The sequence below is a fragment of the Rhipicephalus microplus genome, chromosome 7, assembly GCF_043290135.1.
Source record: "Rhipicephalus microplus isolate Deutch F79 chromosome 7, USDA_Rmic, whole genome shotgun sequence".
In the NCBI taxonomy this organism is placed as follows: domain Eukaryota; kingdom Metazoa; phylum Arthropoda; class Arachnida; order Ixodida; family Ixodidae; genus Rhipicephalus; species Rhipicephalus microplus.
The window spans coordinates 485,961-506,515 of NC_134706.1; positions in this window are offsets into that span (position 1 = coordinate 485,961).

Below are 20,555 nucleotides of genomic sequence, written 5' to 3' on the forward strand. Positions count from 1 at the left end.
GAAATTATTCTTTAGCCATGACGGTGTAGTCGACGTGCCTAGTAGGACTACTCAGTTCACCCAAAGCCGGGGCTCGCCTCGTAACACTTTTCTAAAACACAAACTATGGGGCACGGACTCGATATGTCATTCGTGTGAAATCGAACTGCCCTGTGTATGATTACTAGAATTTCTGCATATGGTTTCAAATCGGCGGATCAGTTGTCATCAAGCCAGTATTTTAGAGCAAGGTTAATGAAGGGAAATAAACTACATCTACAAATGTCCAGAATACAACATCCCAAACAACCATATAATTATGAGAGATGCCGTACTGGAGGGCTCCGAAAATTTCTACCAATATTCTTTAACGTGCACTGACATCACCCGACTCACGGATTTCTACGATTTCAGCACCATCAAGTTGCGACTAGAACGGCTGGGATCGAACTCGCGATCTTCCGGTCAGAAGCCAAGCAGAGTAGTCGCTACAATACCCGGCGGACAACAAACGTCTACACGTTTCTGCACGAAACAACTGCGAAAGATTAATTTTGGTGCTTTCTTTTTGGGTAAACCTGATGAAATCATGCATACAACCGCTAGCTCCCACATAGTGGTCAGATTAATTGATCAATCACTGGAAAATCATATTTGCATTTCGGGTGAGTTGCGACAGGTTTATATTCTCATAACTCCCGAAAGCTTAGCTGCTGCTTACGGTTCAATATTGCACAACTCACTCATTCGTGTTATTCATATAATTTGCATGCCACTAGCCGCAAATAGTACATGAATCGGCAGCGCCTCGTCATGCATATCAACTGTAAGCTAAGCTATGAATAGTGGCGTAGCAACTGTATGCGGGAAAAGAAGTGATGCAAACATGGGCGTCATCAGGAGGGTGCAAAAAATACACCTGCCCCCACCATGCCGCGCTACACCAGCACTCCCCCTCTACCACCTTGAATCAACACGGGTTTGCACAGACAAGTAAAGACAAGTTAACTAGTTAGAAGGACTGTCCCACAATGGTGATTAGGAGAATTAAAAGAAAGAAAGAAGGGGAGCGGCAATGTGAAACACCTCACAGTGAATCAGGTTATAAATAAATTCGCGGGTGCAAGTCCGATGTCTTAAAGAAGTTGATCACTACGTTAGTGGCATTCGTCCGTGATAACCTCTCAGAGCGAAATTCCGGAGTGGCTTCTGCAGTTCTTGGTCTGTCATACATGCGAGCTAGAGTGACTGCAAGTGGTTTCTTAAGCGCGTTACAGCGGCGAGAGTCGAAGAAGATGTGCTGGCATGTCTCCTCGCTACCACTGCAGTTACCACAAAAGGGTCGTCAGCCAATTCGATTCGAAAGGAGAATGACTTAGCGAGAGGCACTGTTAACTATAAACGTCTAAGTGGAGTGGCAGCACTCCTAGACAAAATTTTACCGATGTCCATGGACGTAAGTATATGTTGCACCGACAGAGACTTGAGAGTTCCGGCAGTGCGCAGATGTATTGCTACAGTGACGATGAGCACTAAAGCCAATGTAAATCCTAATACTGCTCGCTAACACGACAGGGAGGACGAATAGAACAGGAGGACGGAGAGCGCTTGTCTTGCGTGTGGATCGAATGCCGGGTGGCAGCCGTTCAGCCCCTTTTCATCAGCTCATTTTCAAATAAACATCTTCCATTGTAACAATATATCCAAACTTGACATTGCAGTGCCTTATCAGGAATCAAGAAAGCTGGAACACGAGCATGTGAGCATATTTCAACAATCAGGTTGCAACTCGCGACCCCTGCATTTCGCACATGCTTTTAGACGAGTAAAGTTTACCGGTCCTCGTCCCTTTTCATCCGCTTTTTAGGAGCTCGGTCGACAAGCTTCTATTGCTCGCGCCTTGTCCGGCATCGGCGGCCGGCGTGTGCACTAGTGTCGCTAGTGCGCACTTCTCCGGTCATCGCTCAAGTTGGCTGTTCTGGTCGCCTATCCGACGATTCCAACGATTCTCACAAGATGGCACGCCGCCACCCAAGGCACTGGTTTTTTATGGCCCGTGCGCTCGCCTACTCGCGACTGCGTCCACTTCGTTCTCGTCGCTTCGTAGGCACAGCTGCACGTGACAAGTTGTTACGAAGAGTATACGCACGGGCACCGATTTCCACTCAAGCCTGATGTCCTATCTTGATACGCACAATCTATTATTTTCGAAGCAGCATGGCTTCCGCCGAGGCTTATCTACAACAACACAGTTAATCGAATTTGTTCATGATCTTTCAAAAACAATCAATTTGCGTGGTCAAACTGATGTGGTTTATTTGGATTTCGCAAAGGCATTTGATAAAGTGTCGCACTCAAAGCTCCTGTTTAAAATTGACAAAACGTTTCAAAATAATCACTTGACAAAATGGTTTTCATCCTATCTCAGCTGCCGTCAGCAGTTTGTTCAAATAAAAAATAAACAGTCTAGAGCAGTTGCAGTGAATTCCGGAGTTCCCCAGGGGAGCGTGCTGGGTCCCCTTTTATTTTTGTTATATATAAATGACCTACCAAACCGCGTTACGGTCCCGATAAGGTTGTTTGCCGATGACTGTGTTGTTTATAGCAGAATCGAGACTGAACATGACCAAGTTAATCTAAACAACAATCTTCAAAGAATAAAGGATTGGTGCGAAGAATGGCAAATGAGTTTGAACACAGAAAAAACAGTCTTTATGACTATAACTAGAAAGAAAGCACCTCTAGATTACAACTACCAGATTGGCAATGCTTTCCTCAAGCGTGTACAAAACTATAAATATCTTGGGTTATGGTTCACGCCCGACCTCCGGTGGAACACTCATATCGATAATGTATGCTCCAGGACTACCAAGGCATTGTATAGCCTTAGACGTAGCCTTTATACCGCCCCATCTGATATAAAGTGTCTTGCTTACAAAACCCTTGTCAGACCTATTATCGAATATTCTAAAATTGTCTGGGACCCTTACACAAAGACAAACTGCAATAAAATAACAAAAATACAGCGACTTGGTGCGATATTTATTTTTAATAAATATCGCCGACATCATCCTCCTACTGAACTCTGTAAAAAAGCTGGACTGGATAGTCCTGAACTTAGGACGAGGATTGAGCGTCTGAAATTCCTCTTCCAGTTAATTCATAATCATTTTAAACTAAACTATTCAGATTACTTCCAGGTCAACACACAAGAACACTCCAGACATCGCCATAATATGTACATACCACCCCTAGTCCCACGTAACGATTGCTTTAAGTTCAGTTACTTTCCACGTGCTATTGAAGATTGGAATATGCTGCCAGAGTCTATAATTGGTTGTTCCTCGCTTACATCATTTGAACAGAATCTAAAACGTTTATTTTCTGAATAGCAGTGACAAATGTTTTTTTTTGCTGCATGATTCTGCAGTAGTTGTCTTTCAAATCTTCAGCGCGGTGCAAAAGTGCCGCCTCAAATGCGTCATGTGCTGTTCTGCGCGTATGTATTGCATCGCATGTGTGTTCCATTTCTTGTTATGTATAACTTCGAGTTGCTGGTCACAATAATACCGAGAAATTATCTCGAGACCTGTACGGTACTTCTTTTTCGCAAATAATTGTTTGTACTTCCACCCTGTAACGGCCCACTTCTGGGCTAACAGTATAAATAAATGAAATGAAATGAAAGCCCACTCCTCTGCCCGGTCGCAATCGCTTCAAAAAACACGTGATAGCTTCACGTCTGCAATTTATGATGCATTCAACTCATGGCAGCGGTCAGTATGGCATAAAGGGGAAGATGGCTAACGTGCTGATCGACTTGACCAACACTGTGCAGTGCGGGCCACGGAAGTAGCCCAACAAAGCTGCCTTCAACGTACAAATCATGCGGCTGCTCGTCAATAAGCTTTCCTACAGAAATGGTCTCGCCAAGAAACCTCTGGTGCACATCCGAGCAAGCTCCCGTGACATCATTCAAGTTGTAGATATGGCGGTGATTATCTTTATTCTTTTTTGTGTGTAATCTGGAAGCGGTGAATATGGTAATCTAGGTGCACGCTTGCACATTCAGAGCCCGGGAAGGCTGAAAGACGTCGCTTGCGGCCAGTAATGAGTTTTCTTTGCGTCTACCACAGCTGTTTCAAGCGTATACGACAGGGTAGATGAAAAAAAATAAAAACAGCTTTTTATGTTCTTTCGAAGTGCTAGACGTTATTTCTTGTTAAGAAGGAGACCCAAGTCCGTGCCGAAAGCACGTTGAGCTTTCAGAGAAACCTGTCGAGTGGGTCACGGCTCGGCCGTGAATGATTCACAGCGTGTCACGCCGCTCACTATTTCGAGACGATGCACTAGACGTCGCGATGCCGCCACCTTGTGAGCTAAAGAGTGGGTAGGCATCTTCTCAGCCTAAAATGAATGCAAGCACTCTGCATTAATTGTGCTCTGTAATCACTATTCAGTACTCTAATTGCGCGTCCGCCGAGACACCTGCCGTGCTGCTTAAACAAAGTTAGTGAAATAAAAGCACTCAACGTAAATGAAAAATTAACGCAGTAAATATTGAGTGCATATACTGGTGCCGCAAAAAAATAATTAGGCAATTTTCGCATAACTTGATGGCTTTCATTATTTCGTACAGGATATCCGCTAGCAAAGTAGTTGTGAAGACAGACAAGTACATGTTTTAGCTAAAGGAAGTGGCAAACGGTCTCAACGTATAAATTCTAGACCAGAATTCATGAAAATTAGCTTTAGTGAGTGAGCTTTCCTATTGATCAAGAGGTTTCATTCGTGGGAGCGCGCCGACATCAGAAAGAACAGGACAATGACGCGGGTGGCAGTTGCGGCCGAGGCTTAAAGGAATAAACGAGGTACCTGTCGGTCTCCGCTTGTTCCCTGAAAGGTTCTCGGGCTAGCCTCAGCGTGGAAACCCTATACACACTAATAACATGTCCGGCATCCAGATTGGATAAAATCTTCTCTTATGAAAATATTACGCAAGGCATTTTTGTGAGCACGGTCCCTGAATTGTGACTGTGAACTACTATTTAGAGGCGATACTTCGCGGACATTAACAGTGCATCCGCAAGTAACCTTTTTCCAGATGTTTAGGCAACAATAGCCGGGATGTAAATGGATGGCGGTTAGGATAGCTAAAATATAAGGGAATAAAGGTTTGCGCAGTTTATTACTGATGGATATAAGGAAAGTAGTATAGGAGAAACTCGAAGAAAGGGAATACACTCAAATACAGGGAAAGCACTGCGTGCGTATCCAGTGGTACCATTCGTTCAACATTACGAAAAAATCGCACCGAATGAAAAAAAAAAAAAAGCTGCTCTCATCTTCCCGCGGCAGAAACTCGAGTAAATGCGTCACAGAGTGGTATAGGGTTTCGGATGAGTGATGGGTATGACTTGGGAATGCTTAATTGTTATTTCATCTATATTATTCTTAGTTATTGAATGAAGGAAAAGCGTTGCTTTCAGCGCGTGGAGGGACGTTGATGCTGGTTCGCGCCCCACTACTGGCTGAAGTCAATGTTGCTTCCGTCGCATCTACTCGAGTCAAGCAAAGCGTCAAGTAAAAAAGCCCTTCACAGAATTTCGAACGCGCGATCCAGTGCCTACATATACGGGATGGCCTGGCCAGTAAACAGTTGTGCAGCGCAAGCAGTCAATTTATTTAGGGGCGAAGCTCCTTAAGCCGTGGGTTGAGTGTCCTCGATGTATATAGTTGGAGGTAGCCATTTCTCGTTTAGTACTTGGAATGTCCGCTAGAGGAGGTACTTCGAGTGTTCACTAGACAGACGGACAGACAGACGCGTTCAGCAGACGGACGATTGAATGTTTACCGATAACGCCCTCGGAAGCACAGCCACACTCATCATCATCATTCAGTCAGCCATCCGCGACTATGCGCGCGAGGTAGAATATCTCCCGAGGCAACTAACATACTCCCCCGGAAGGCTAAGCTCATATCATGCGAGGAAATCGAGAAAAAAGGTTTCCCAGCCCACACCCCATGGGAGTCCACCGTTTCCTATCTCAACGAGGAAGCTCACCGCACCGCGCGAGGTCTCACTTACCGCGCTCGCGATGGAGCTTCCCACGAGATACCGGGCAGGAGAAGGAGTGGGAGATAGATAGAATGTTTAGGTTCTGTGACATTATCAAACTCTACTAAAAGTCGAGGCGCAGATTTCCACCTCCTAGCTCCAAATTAGAGAGATCTCAAGAGATTGACTGGAGGCGACTTCAAATCAGAACATTTCCCAAACCAGTGCACCGATATCGCGTCTACCCCGACCTTTATCCAGATGACTCGTGTAAGTTATGTAGCATGAGCATATTTTATGGGAATGTGCACAGATACAGGACGCACATGCAGTCTTCTCATAACAGCTTCAGGCACGGTGGAGAGCAGCTCAAATAAGGAACATCAAATGTGGGCCATCTAGCGAGCACGGGAGGCAGCTGAAAGACATAGTCTCTCCAACACCCCTGGCGCTACTTAGGCCCACGACTCAATCTGCTGGTTTGAACAAAGTTGTTCACTGCCACAGCGCGCACAGAAGGACTATTTCTTATCAGTCGAAACGGATGCCCTGTGCTCCAAGGAGTCCGCGCTTCGAGAGTAGCCACTGTATCGAGAGTAAAGATGATTGCCGCAAGCGATTGTGAACAAACGAACACTCCGAGCGGTGCCACGTGACGGATATAGACTGTCGCGCCGCCTAGCGTAATTCAGGAGCGTCCTGTCGAGGATGATCAGTAGGCAGACTCTGCTCTGTTCGGCTGTCTCATGTTAACGCTTCAGCAAGAAACGAACACAAATCACTTCGTATGTTTCGTGCATAAAGGAGTATACCGAACCGTACGTGACGCCATAAATATGATTTATTCTTCCGAGACGCGAAGTTTTCGTGAAAATACGTGGTCTAGTTCGATTATATTTGATTTGTGGGGTTTAACGTCCCAAAACCACCATATGATTATGAGAGACGCCGTAGTAAAGGGCTCCGGAAATTTCGACCACCTGGGGTTCTTTAACGTGCACCCAAATCTGAGCACATGGGCCTACAACATTTTTGCCTCCACTAGTTCGATTATAGCCCACACAGTACACATATCAGCTTCGCCATATTCTCTGCAGCCACGTTGGACACTTGAATGTTATCGTCTGACCTTTGCAGTTGAAACACACCTTATTTTACGTACGTATAGCATTCGGCAGTGATGTTGAATCCCATAACATTCACTGTACGCGGAAAGCAGCGCAGGCTCGCGATTTGATCTTCCAAACCTCCGCCAACGCAGCGCGCCGGGCTAGACTGCACCTGCGTGTGCTTTTTCCTTACGGTCTTCTCAACCGTCGCGAACACAATGGGAGAGTTTCTGAGTATGTTTCGCCACCCGTCGGCGGTAGGTGCGCAGCGACCCTGACATTGCTTCTTCTCTGCCACGCACATGGCACAAAGGAGCTAGTCGATATAAAACCATGCAATAAGAGTTCTCGACGAAGAGGGGGAGGATGATTATACAATAAATCAAGGATAGAGGGAGGATCGTCTACCAAAAAAAAAAACTAATCTTACCCGACTTAATGCAAGTATGTACGTGCTCGTGGATAATACAAGCTGAAACTCAGTGAAAATTCGGCAGAATCGGCTAATGATAGGCATAAACCGGGAGGCATAAAGCACTGGCAACGATCAGAGAAATGGAAGAACAATGCTGCACCTGTTCTGCAATCAGAGAGAACTAACCACCCTTGGCCCTTGGTCTCGTCGGACGACGACGTCGCAATTAAGAGAGGTCGCTCATAAAATGACGAGCGCGCATTCTCTTTTCTAGCTATTTCCTATTTTTATTTATTTTTCCAAATGCATTTGAAGTGTTTTCAGGGCAAATAGCTGCTGTCTAACAGCCTGACAGTTCTTTTAAACACGTACGTGTGCTGTATGTCTAATGGCTAAAAAACTGCGTATAAGGAGAAAGTAAAAAAGAAAGAGAGGGCCCTTGCTGCTGAATAACTTCTTCGGACAGCACGCACAGGGAGTGGTGGTGTGCATTGTCAAGGACCACCTAGAAATATTGATCCCGCGGAGAACCCAAGAACTTTTGCATTCCTTTGTGCTGGAAGCCACGTCCACGAAGAACGCGGACGAAATACGCAGCTGCTTACGATCAGCAGCCGCTTGCCCCGGAACTAAAACTGTATAGTGCAAATGAGTTCTGCGCTATCTTTCTAGTTCGTAGAACAACATGTTTAGAAATAAAAATTGTCAACATTACAACTTTTCTAAATGTAAGCAGCTGTTTTCCTTGAAAATCTGTAGATTCTCTTGCGCCTTATTCCACAAGCAGGCTGTTTTGAATTGCCTTTTCTTTCTGGTGCGACTTGATATATTCTGGGATTTACCTACCACGGCTGCATTTCATTCGGTGCTTCGTCAGTGTTCAGCCTACAGTAATTTTTTTAGTCGAGAAGGCAGTCGCACAACCTTACGTGCGCGCATTACGCACATGTATATATATATATTAGGTGCGTGAAGGTGTATTGCTGTGTTCCGTCACGGCCACTCGATCGCCGTGGTTCCGCATTGAAAGTTCGTTTCGGGGAAAACACCTGGTGTCTCTTCTCACGAATTCCCGAACAATACTGAGCTGTTTGGCAAGTGACAAAAAAATATTGTGAGAGACAATCTCATCATCAACGGCTAGTCTGCATCAACAGCCGTATGCAGCAGTCACTTGCGCGATTTAGACTATATGTCTGCGTTCGCATCAGGAAACTCATTCCTGACTGCGCGCGAGCCTAGTCTTTCGAGAACCATCTTTCCTACACTGCAAAAAATCAGGACCTTCATTCACGGAGAATGTTGAGGGTATAGCGCTGCCGATCAAGTCCATGACCACGAATACAACTATTTCCTTAAGACGTAGACTACTCACGGAATTCATGTATTAGTACAATTACCGTCGAACGCTGCTACAGCGAAAATCATGGGGTGCAGAAAATATTTAGCTGACGCGAGAACTGCGTTCTAGTGAAATAGAAAAAATATATATAGCTGATCTGAGCTCGCAAAACAAAGAAACATTTATTCTTTAAATTAAAAAAAGTGTCCGCTGCTTCCTATTCTTTCACAGCAACGTCACGACACAATTTACAGTCATGCATAGCGAGGCCATGGTGAAAACCACGCTGGAACAATGCGTACAACCGCTTTCGTGAACGTACCAAACAGTTGCATTACCACGGTAACACCAGCACCTTTCCGCCGTCGAAGTGTATCCGACAACGCCGAGATGGAGGCAGGGTATCGTGGAGCGGTGACTTTTGCCTTATTTTATGCCATTCTCATCATCCATCACTCGCGGCTAGCTGATTTGGTTGACAATGCGGATGAACAGCCGCTCTGATTAGGTACCACACCGGCCAAGCGCGAATAAGATGTAAGCATTGGAATCGGAAAAGGCATCGCTCCGCGTTTGCACCCAGCAGCTGCGGCAGCTGCGTGAAGGAAACCATGAACAGTGCGCGACTGAGTTGCAGCTTCCGATCGTCTGCTGCTCGAAAACAAGCCAGTGATAAAAGCAGGGCCTGGCAGGGCAGTCTCATTGCAATCACTATCGAGCAATGGCGGCGCCCATGCTTGCTGAACCAACGTTTTAGTTCTAGAAACGTTGGTAAGAAGTGAACGCGCAGGTGCAGCCTAGCCGGCTATGCGCAGCGCTGCTTGATTTTTACGTTCATTGATAGATGCCAGCACACTGAAAGCAATTCACTTCTTGCCGAATGAGTGAGTGAAAGTACTCTATTAGGTCCACAATAGACGCGAGTTCACTCAGCCTCACTTGGATAGGCCAGAGCAAGTTGTTTTCCGTGCCCAAATAAACTAGGTGAGTGACGCCGTGTTGATGTTGTGCGTGGTGAGTGACCCTATGTTAGTGTTATCGAAGTCATTCGGCGGAGAGAATTCCTCAGATTACTCTCAGCAGTGGTGTTGAAAAAAAAACCCTCTCGACGTCGAGTATTTTTCACTGGACGTAAAACACACTCAGACGGACAACGACGATGAACTAGCAGATGCTAACTCACGAGCAGCGAGTTGCATTTCACGTCTCCTAATGCAGTAATGTTTTTTTCACGCTCGTAAGCCACTTTGGGTGTATTTGTTGTGTAATATCCTTCAGTGAGCTCAAATAAGAGCATGATTTTTCTTGTGCGTTGCATATAGTAATCACGTTACATCCATTGCAGTGTATAATACGGAACGCGCATGCCGCCAACGCACTCGAGCTTGACCACCGAAGCGAATGGTTAGAGCAATGAAACATGCAGTTACGACTAGTCTACGCCTCCCTGCCAACTTTTCCAACACTTCACCGGAATCGTCCAAACAACGTTGTCGTTTGACGAATTTGCACAATTTCGACGTTGCGAAAAACATACGCGTGTATTCGTTTCGATATTTTTGTTGCGATTGCGTATGGAACCTGTAACATCCGAGTGCAGTGAATTGCACACTAATCGCCTGATATTGGATGTGACACAGGCGCTACTTAATGTGAAGGTAAATGCCTGTGTTCCGCTGAAGAAGCAAATCCATGGTGCTTACAGCGCAAGTAATGGCGATGGCGTAATATGTTTGCAACTATACCGCCAAGTTAAACATTGAGTCCTGCAGTCATGATGGCGCTACTCGCTAGCGCCCTACTACTGCAGCGAATCTTCAGGCAGGCTTGGTACATACTACCTCTAAGTGGCGTTCAGTTTATCCGTCAATTCTAGTTTATGCAGTTTTCTGTCACACGAGCCGGATCGCGCAAGGCATTGTTGATGCATGGTCGATCAGCTGACACCACCACCCTTCGCAATGATGCAAGAAATATGCTAGCGAACATTTAGCAGTTCCTATCATTCGAGAAAGTATTTCGGTCCGATATACATTCATTTGACGATCAATAGTTCATCTGGTTAAAGTGGCACGGGGCGTACATCCGTGTGCTTATCTTTACCTATGCGAGTTCGCGGGTTGGTCATCCTACCTCAGCCATCTTGGATTGCACGGCGAACTGCGAATATAGACTCTGCGCCAGCCTTGGAAAGGTCGGAGGAAGCAGAAAAGAGAGGAGGCGTGCGAATAAGCACATACGTTGCTACTTTGTGATGTTCAGGGGCTGTACATTTCTGTTCGTGTAACCTACAAGCACTACGCCAGCCATAATTTCAAACATATCTTTCAGCACTCACCGCAACCCCTCGTTAGCGCCGTTCAACCTGTGACGCCTACCGTGCGCAACGCTGCTGCTTCGTACCCATCAAGGTTCCCTTCTTGGAGATGGTTCAAGTTTTTTTTTTCAGGGGTGAAGCTTCTTAAGGCGTGGTGCAGTGGCTATAGGCATGTAGTTGTAGTAGGAGCGACCTCTAGTTTAGTTCTTGAGTGTTCACTAGATGGCGGTATTTGCACTTGATGAAAAGGTGCGAGATGTTATAAAACTAAATGGCGGTACATGTAGTTGATGAAAGATGCGAGACGTTAATAGGAATGATGTCACATATGGGGCGTGTAATTGGTGGAAGGCAGCGTACTCTAGGGGGCGCGGTGCAATAAAGCCCGTCCACTCTTGGCGCGCGCTTGTACTGTTTCACTTTTATAAGTTGGGCGATGCAAGACGTTATTAGGAATGATGTGACATGAGACGCGTTTAATTGGTGGAAGGCAATCGTTCGGTGACGTATGCTAGGGGGCGCAGTAGAATAAAGCTCGTAAACAGGGGCGCCATCACAAAGAGGAAGCCAGCGATTTTAGCGTAGAAAGGTCCTAGTGGTGGGGGACTTTAACGTGGCCAGGGTTAGGGATGGCGTCTTCACGACAGTGAAGGCAAATGAGAGAGTGAGGATGGAGGCCCAGTCAGGGAAGAGCATGGTGGATGCACTGGCCAAAGCTCAGGAGGTTGTAGAAGACAGCATGAAGGCGAAATTCTCGTCAATTATTCATGCTGGTCTCAGTGATGTGTTGAAGGGCAAAGATCAGAACATTCAGAGACAGTTAGAGGATGAAATTCGTAAGCTCCGAGACGCGTCTGGGAGTGTGCATATGGCCATATGCACAGTCCCAGAGGTCTGAGGGCACTCTCGTGTGATTGAAAGGAGGGTAGTGCAGGCCAATTGTGTGATGAAAGGTATGAGCCGGCAGCTCGGATACAGCGTAATGGAGGTGAACCAAGCTCGTGTACGAGCCCTGCGCTCACCCCTTTGCACAGGATGGCATTCATTACAGTAGTGCGATGGGAAGGAGGGTTGGTAATAGGATGGGTCGTCAAGCCAAAGCTTTTTTAGGGGGACCCAGAGCCCTGAGGCGCACAGTGTAGCCAAAGACGGTTCTAATGGTGGCACGAATGTTCAAGCCACACGGGGTCCGTGGGAGAAGAAATGGACGTAAGCACAAGGGCCAAGCTAAGTCAGACATAGGCTATATTAACATGCAGGGTGGCAGGAACAGGTTAAAATGGGAAGAGATAGAAGAGCAGTTAAGGTAGGAGGAGCTGATGGTATATGGGGTTGTGGAGACAAATCTTCGGGACATGGAGCAACCACCTTGCAATCCGGTATACCTATGGGAATATTGCACTATAACATAAGGCAGCAAAGAAGGGGGGTGGAATTGGTTCATTCATACATAAAAGTATGGGTTGGCAAAGAGTCAAGCAGGGATGCATGGAACATTTATGGTCAAGACGGAAAGTAGCTGGGCAGATGACATTCCTTGGTTTGGTGTACTTGTGGACGGGAGCAAAGGCCAGATAGGGAAACCACTAAATGGTGGATTGTATATAAATGGACATTGAGGAATTAGGAGGAGAATGCGAGAGAATTATACTAGGAGATATGAATGTGCACATAGAAGATACAGATGGGTATACTGACCAAACAGGCAAAATGGTCATCGGTATGTGCGAAATCCATGATTTGATCATTTGAATCAGTACTGAGAAGTGTGAAGGCAAATAAATTGGGAGGTAGGAAGGCTGCAGTCGACGATCGATTATACACTGATGTCACATAGGATGTATGATAGGTTTAGAAGAATGCACATAGATGAATGTGGCTCCAAAAGTCTAAGTAGTGATCACAAACCTATCAAGCTAAGTTTAGAAAAGCAGTGAAAGTGAGAAGGAGACAAGATGAGCAACTACAGGAAAATTTTTATTCAGAAATGCAAATAGAACTACCTACTAAAGCAATTGAGAAAGTAATAACTGAGGATAATAAAACAGTGTGGACATACACGAATCCTATTAGACTGTTTGAGCTAGAGCTTGCTGTGATAAGCGGATAGTCCTGGGCCATGCCGGTCGCTGTACCGAATCACACACACGTACGTTGGCGGGTTCCACACTGACTGGCTGGTCATGTGCGCCGTATTTATTTCCTTGCAACATCGACGCCCCCGAGCGCCGGAACGGCAAACTAATCTTATCACATCCCTCCCCCTTTATTAATGGTTGCAAACAATTGTTTAAGGTGCGTAGCGCGATACTGGTCGTCGAATTCTGGTACTTAGACGCAGGACAGGAGTACTGGGTGCTGTGACAGAAAGTTCCGGTTCCCTCGCCGCGTCTTCCCTGGGATCTTGCTTAGACTCTGTGTCGTAAAGACGATCCGGAGATAGCTGCCTCTGGCCTACGTCCAAGCCTGGAGCAAGACCAGTTAGCTGCGTCTGACCCACGTCTAAGCTTGGAGCAAGACCGGTAGATACTGGGCTGCCTTACTTTTGGTTGTCTGCACTCAGTTCCTCAGGGGCCTGGCGGATGTGATCCAGATGTCGAGTTAACCGTCGTCCGTCTTCCAGTAGAACATCCATGGACGAAGTGCGTTGTTCTGTGACGACTGCAGGGAGCCACGCAGGTCCTGGACGGAAGTTCCTTGCGAACACCTGGTCACCCGGGTGGCCCAAAACCTGAGTCTTGTTCCTTGGTCACATCTGCTTTTCTTCTTAAGTTGCTTCTGTAGCACCTTGGTCCTGAGGTCTGGGTGTAGCAGGTCCAACGCAGTCCTCAGCTTCCGCCCCAACAACAGCTCCGACGGACAGCAACACGTGACCTCGTGAGGCGTTGACCTGTATGTCAGGAGCATGCGGGCAATTTGAGTGCGAATATCTCCAGGGCCAGCCTTCCGCAACTTGTTTTTGACAGTCTGCACGGCCCGCTCTGCAGCACCGTTTGACGCTCGATGATACGGTGGCACCAGCATTCGCCTCACCCCGTTTTTCTTGAGGAATGTGGAGTAAAGCTCACTGGTAAATGCTGGTCCATTATCCGACACGGCCACATCTGGAAGGCCTTGGTTTGCGAACATAATGCGCATGCAGGAAATAGTTGCTTCAGCCGAGGGTGCAGAGACCGGGAACACTTCAATCCACTTCGAAAACGCATCGACTGTGATAAAAAAATCGGTGTTCCTGTAAGGACCGGCATAGTCTACATGCAGCCGTGACCACGGTTTCTGCGGGAACGGCCAGAGCATGACAGGCACTGGTCGTGACACTCTTTGATGCTCCTGGCAAATACAGCACCTTTGAATGGTTATCGCTATATCGTTATCCAGGCTAGGCCACCACACATGGCTACGCGCAACTGCCTTCATTTTGGACAGTCCTGGATGACTCTCATGCAGCAGCTGGAGGACTTCCTTTTGCAAAGATTTTGGAACAATGACTCTGTTGCCCCACAATAGACAGTTCCCTTGCACGCTCATCTGATGAAAGCGCGTCCCGTAGGGTCTTCCCTCTGACCCTAGATTTATCTGGCAGCCTGACCACAACGCTGCTCTTACTTGTGACAACACTGGGTCCCTGGAGGTGGCTGCCGCAGCAGCAATTGACGACAGCACCCCTAGGTATACTCCATCCAGCATTAACACTTCGGCAGGGCAGTCAACAACAAATTCGGCAGTTGGCAGAGGTAGCCGGCTTAACCCACCGGCATGTGCAATTTGTGAACCCAGCCTATACTTCAGGTCGTAACTGTACCCCGACAACAGCAAGGCCCACCTCAGCACTCTCGGAGAACAGGATTCGGGAACTGGTTTGTCTGCTGCGAGCAGGCCAAGCAGCGGTTTGTGATCTGTGACGGCTTCGAATTGCCGGCCCCATAAGTACTGCCTGAACTTTGTAACGCCAAATACAAGGCTCAATGCCTCCTTATCTAATTGGCTGTAGTTTTTCTCCGTGGTTGCCTGGCTGTGGGAGGCAAAACCAATGGGGCGCTCTTCTCCAGATGACTCTCGTTGCGCCAGTACTGCTCCAATCCCGAAGGTAGATGCATCAGTGACAAGAACAGTTGGCTTTCCTGGGTCAAAGTGTGCCAATATAGCAGTAGAGGCCAATAGCTCCTTGCTTCTCCGAAATGCCTGCTTTTCATGAGTTTCCCAGCGCCATGGTGTTCTCGACGCCAACAAACTATTGAGCGCCTGTAATACGGCAGAAAGGTTCGGCAAAAACCTTCTGTAAAAATTTACCAACCCGAGGTAACTCTGAAGTTCCTTGACCGCTCGGGGTGCGGGGGCTTCCAGCACTGCTTCAGTCTTAGTCAGGTTCGGACGCAGCCCAGCCGCACTAATGATATGGCCCAAGTACTGGACTTCTGGTTTTATGAATTCGCATTTGGATAACTTCAGTCGCAGTCCCACGGTCTTCAGGCGATCCAACAGTCGGCCCAAATTTTCCCAATGCTCTTTGTCACTGGTTCCTGTGACCAGAATATCATCAAAGTACACTACGACATGGTCAAGGTCGTGCAACAGATTTTCCATCTCTCGCTAAATACAGGAGGTCACGCTAGTAATAACAGATAAATACAAATATCTGGGCGTACGGATAAGCAATGGGTCCGAGTACCTAAGGGAACACGGAATATACGTGACGACTAAAGGTAACAGGAATGCAGCAGTCATGAAAAATAGGGCACTGTGGAATTACAATAGGTATGATGTTGTGAGAGGAATATGGAAAGGGGTCATGGTTCCTGGGCTTACGTTCGGCAATGCGGTCTTGTGCATGAGATCAGAAGTTCGAGCAAGATTAGAAATTTAGCAACATGGAATATGTAGGCTTGCCTTAGGAGCTCACGGGAATACACCAAATCAGGGAGTACAAGGTGATATGTGATGGACATCATTTGAAGGCAGGAAAGCTAGCAGCGAGATAAAATTTGAGAAGCGATTGAGAGAAATGGGGGAGGAGCGTTGGGTTAGAAAGGTTTTCAGACACTTGTACATGAAGAATGTCGATACATATTGGAGGAAGCGAACCAGAAAATTGGCAGGTAAATACTTATAAAACAATAGGGGGCCAAACCAAAAAGAATTATCGGTTAAGAAAAAGGACAAGGAAGCTGAGACCAATATGTGAAGAATCGGCATGATTAAGAAATCCGCACTAGAGATCTATCAAAGTTTTAAGCAGGAAATTGCCAAGGAAAGAATTTATGATAATATTCGGGGTAGTTCTCATTTGTTTGAGGCGAGGACGGGAGTATTGCGAGCCAAAACATATCGGGCCAAATACGAAGGGGCAGACACGGTATGCAGTGAGTGTGGGGAGGAGGAGGAGGAGGAGCAGGAGGAAACTGCTGAACACTTGATAATGTTCTGTAAATGGCCTCACCCTATAGTTCCGGATGATGGCGTAGATTTTTTCAAAGCACTGGGGTTTAGGGACAGGGAAGGCAAAATAGACTTTAAGCAGGTAGAATGAACTAGAAGGAGGTTATCTGATTGGTGGCTAGAATCAAGGCACGAGTAAAAATTGAACCCTTCTCTGCAAAGTACCAGTCCTCAGCCTCACTATTTAAAGAGAAAAAAAAGATGAATGTAGTTTTTGGTTTACTAAGTATTACGGCTTGGTGGCATTAGCCACCGCCCGATCTAAAGGGTACAGCTATACCAATCACTCACTCAATCAATCAATCAATCAATCAATCAATCAATCAATCAATCAATCAATCAATCGCTGTTGAAGCGTGTTCGGTGTATGTCGTTTTTAATTGTGAGGTGAATTGCACGGAAGAGTTTCACGGTTTACCGATGATTCCTTCAGTAGCTTCGACCAACTCATCATCATTAACCCAGTGAATATGCTGTGATTTTTTTCTTCATATCTATAACATCATTTGACAGTTATAGTTTACAGGGCTGAGCAGGCTTACCGGGATATCGGGATCGAAGTGCGCGTGTGCAGTAACGTACGTGACCCAAACCACTCCCTGTACGCACGCTATCTTTCAGATTTTTTTTTTACAGATAACTGCAGGCCCATTTAAGGGCCCCAGCAGGAGGGGCAAAATCATAGCATTGCACGCAGGTGTAAAACAGCAAGAGCAATAAAAAGGTACATCATATACAAAAGATACAAAAAGATATATCATAGGTCATGGTTGAATACGCTCAAGTGCCTCTACAGAGCCGGTTAACGATTGAGGTAGGCAGTTCCAGTCGTTTATGGTTCGAGGAAAGAACGAGTATTTGAAAATGTTTGTTCTGGCGAAATACGGTGTTAATGAATGAGTTTGTCGATGCCGAGTTTGTCTTGTCGTAAGCGGTTTCAGATACAAATCACGGTTTACTGACAACTTGTTATTTAAAAGAAAAAGAAATTTGAGCCTGGGAGTTTTACGACGTTTTTCAAGTGTGGGTATGCTGTTTTCTTTCATAAGGTTTGGGGAGGAATCCGTTCTTCGGTACTTGGAGTAAATAAAAGGGACCGCTTTGCGTTGGATTAGTTCGAGAGCCTCAATGTTTCTTTTTGTGTATGGGTCCCAGATGATTGAGGCATATTCCAATGAGGGGCGTATAACAGTCAAATAAGTTAGTTTTTTTTTTACAGTAGAAGGAACATGCTTTAGTTTGTGTCTCAAAAGACCAAGTTTACGGAAAGACGACGAGCAAATATTAGAGATGTGCTTTTCCAGCGGAGGTCGTTGGTTAGAGTGACACCAATGTACTTATACTCAACAACCTGAGCTAGTGTCTGGGTACCGGATTGATACGTAAATGGCAAAATATTTTTTTGTTGGTTACTCGCATAAAAACCGTTTTGTCGGCGTTTGACCTCATCTTCCATTGCTCGCACCATGCAAAGATATTTTGAAGGTTGTTGTTTAGCAAGACCTGGTCGTCATAGGAAGTTATTTCATTAAACAGCACACAATCATCAGCAAACAGTCTGATCTGAACCGGCGAGCAAACAGTATCAGCAATGTCATTAATATAAATTAAAAATAATAAAGACCCAAGTACACTCCCTTGGGGAAATCCAGAAGTTACAGGGAGCGGGTCAGAGCGACTACCTGCAATGCTTACAAACTGAACGCGGTCAGATAAATAGGAAGAAATCCAGGAAATTATAAATTCTGGAAGGCCAATCAATTCCCGTTTTTGAATAAGCTCATAATGAGGAAGAAGATCGAATGCCTTCGTGAAATCCAAAAAGATGACATCAACTTACCTGCCTTATCTAAAATTTGTGAAAAACTGTGCACAAGAGAAATTAACTGCGTGTCTGTGGAAATCCCTTTCCTGAAACCATGCTGAACATACCAAAGTATGTTATTTTCATTAAGGAACGTTGTATTAAATTTAGCTAATTTGACATTACTGATTTATAGATTTAATAGATTAATAGATTTAACATTACCGTGTTAGCGTGTTGTACGTAATGTACGTAAAACATGACGGCGCTTTCGGCTGCTTGCTTCGAAGTGATTTTGACGTAGTTTTGGAAGACTCATTTCGTTCGGAGTAAAATACAATTTAAAATGGCTTTGCTTGCCTTCAGTTAGCTTCGATGACCAAGTATTATGGATAAGTCAGCGTAGTTCTTGAAATAATCTCCCAATTCGGGCGTCTCTAAGCCTAACTGGAGGATCGATGTAAAGTGATGAGCAACATAAATGTATTCGCGTTTTGTGTGTGGTTCATATTTATTTCCTTTTATTATTACTAAAACAAACTTGCAACATTGCTTCGCGCGGTGACACATGCAAACATTCTAGTTTTCCTTTTCACTGTTTTTTAACTTATTAACCCTCCAGTAGGTGCCGCCACCATCCCTGCTCGGGCACTTAGACCACGTAAACGCTATCTAGCTAAACTATAAGACGCTGTGCGTGACGAACGTTTGCTACTTGTAACGGTAATCCCTTAACCCCTGCTATGATGCTAACGGTAAACTATAACTGTCTAATACTATTGACAACGTTTTTTATGCTTTCCTCACCCTGAATGTCTGTTGCTTGTCACTAGCGTCTAATCAAAGTGTGCCACCTTGTGTAGCTGTACGTAGGCTAATAAAGGTGGGTATTTCAGCAATACTTGCCATATATTTATTTGTGCGGTACACCTGCACCAAATCATGCGAAAACGTAAGCAGACTGCCAGGTAAAATGCAACGCCGGCTTTCATTTAACATTGCTCGTAGTGCACATTCAGGCTCTGGTTAGCGATGCGTCGACAGGATCCAACTTTAAAAGGCAAAAACTTTAGACGCCTCATGAACGCAAAAATTGCCCGACGTTGGCGTCGGTGGCGTGAGCACGAGTGATCAAAGAAACCATCACACCATGACGTCCCCATATGAAGCCATCATGACGCATCACAAAGCCGAATTTGAGACGTCATTATGACGTTACGGTCAAGTCACAGTGACGTAACGTAACACGATGGTGCCATCGCATGACATCGTAGCTTGTTCTAAAGTGGGCCGACCACGTGGACAGTGCACAGCCGTAAGAGGTGCCGAAAGCTTGCAATGCTCCTATGGCTCTGAAGGCAGGACAATGAAATATTTTCGAGAGGGGGGGGGGGGGGGGTATACGGCCAAATACGTCGACCGAGGAGAGTGCTTTCGGTTCGTCTTAGGCGATTGCATAAGCGACCCAGTGAGTTTTTTGTTGGCAGCTGGCTTTAACATTTACAGCATGAAAAGTATAGCTTGAGAAAAAAAAAAAAACATTAAGGCGACACGTTTTCGAGTGTCACCTTTATCTCCCGCTTTAGCGGTCTCGCTCATATTCCAGCCCCTTCCTACAGTGTTTCCGCGAACTCGATCGCGGAGAAGGCGACACCTCTAGAGAAAGCTGGCAGCAGCACCGAGCGCCATACACGGAACACGGCGTGGTGTGCGGGTGTACGGGCAGGAATTTACGCTCCTGCATAACTGGAGGCGTTTACTAGGGTACTGACACGGCAGATTACCCACAAAGCAAAACGGCACTCTCAGCTACTTCTTTGAGTCCTCCGCGCAGGTGTTTAGCGAGAAAACAAGTAATGTCTTTTTTTTTTTTTTCAGAGATGCCGCGATTGGTTTTCCAGCTAGACTCATTTCCGTCGCCTGCTCAGAAATTGTGCCGGGTGGTAGCAGCGACTCAGTTCAACCGGATAAGGAATAAACGAAACGAGCTTTGAACTTTTGCGTGCATGCTAGCGATAATTCAAAAAGCAGCTGCGGCGTGAAAATTCTGTTTCTGGTATAAGTACTGTGACATCGCTTGCTTACGAGACGAGTG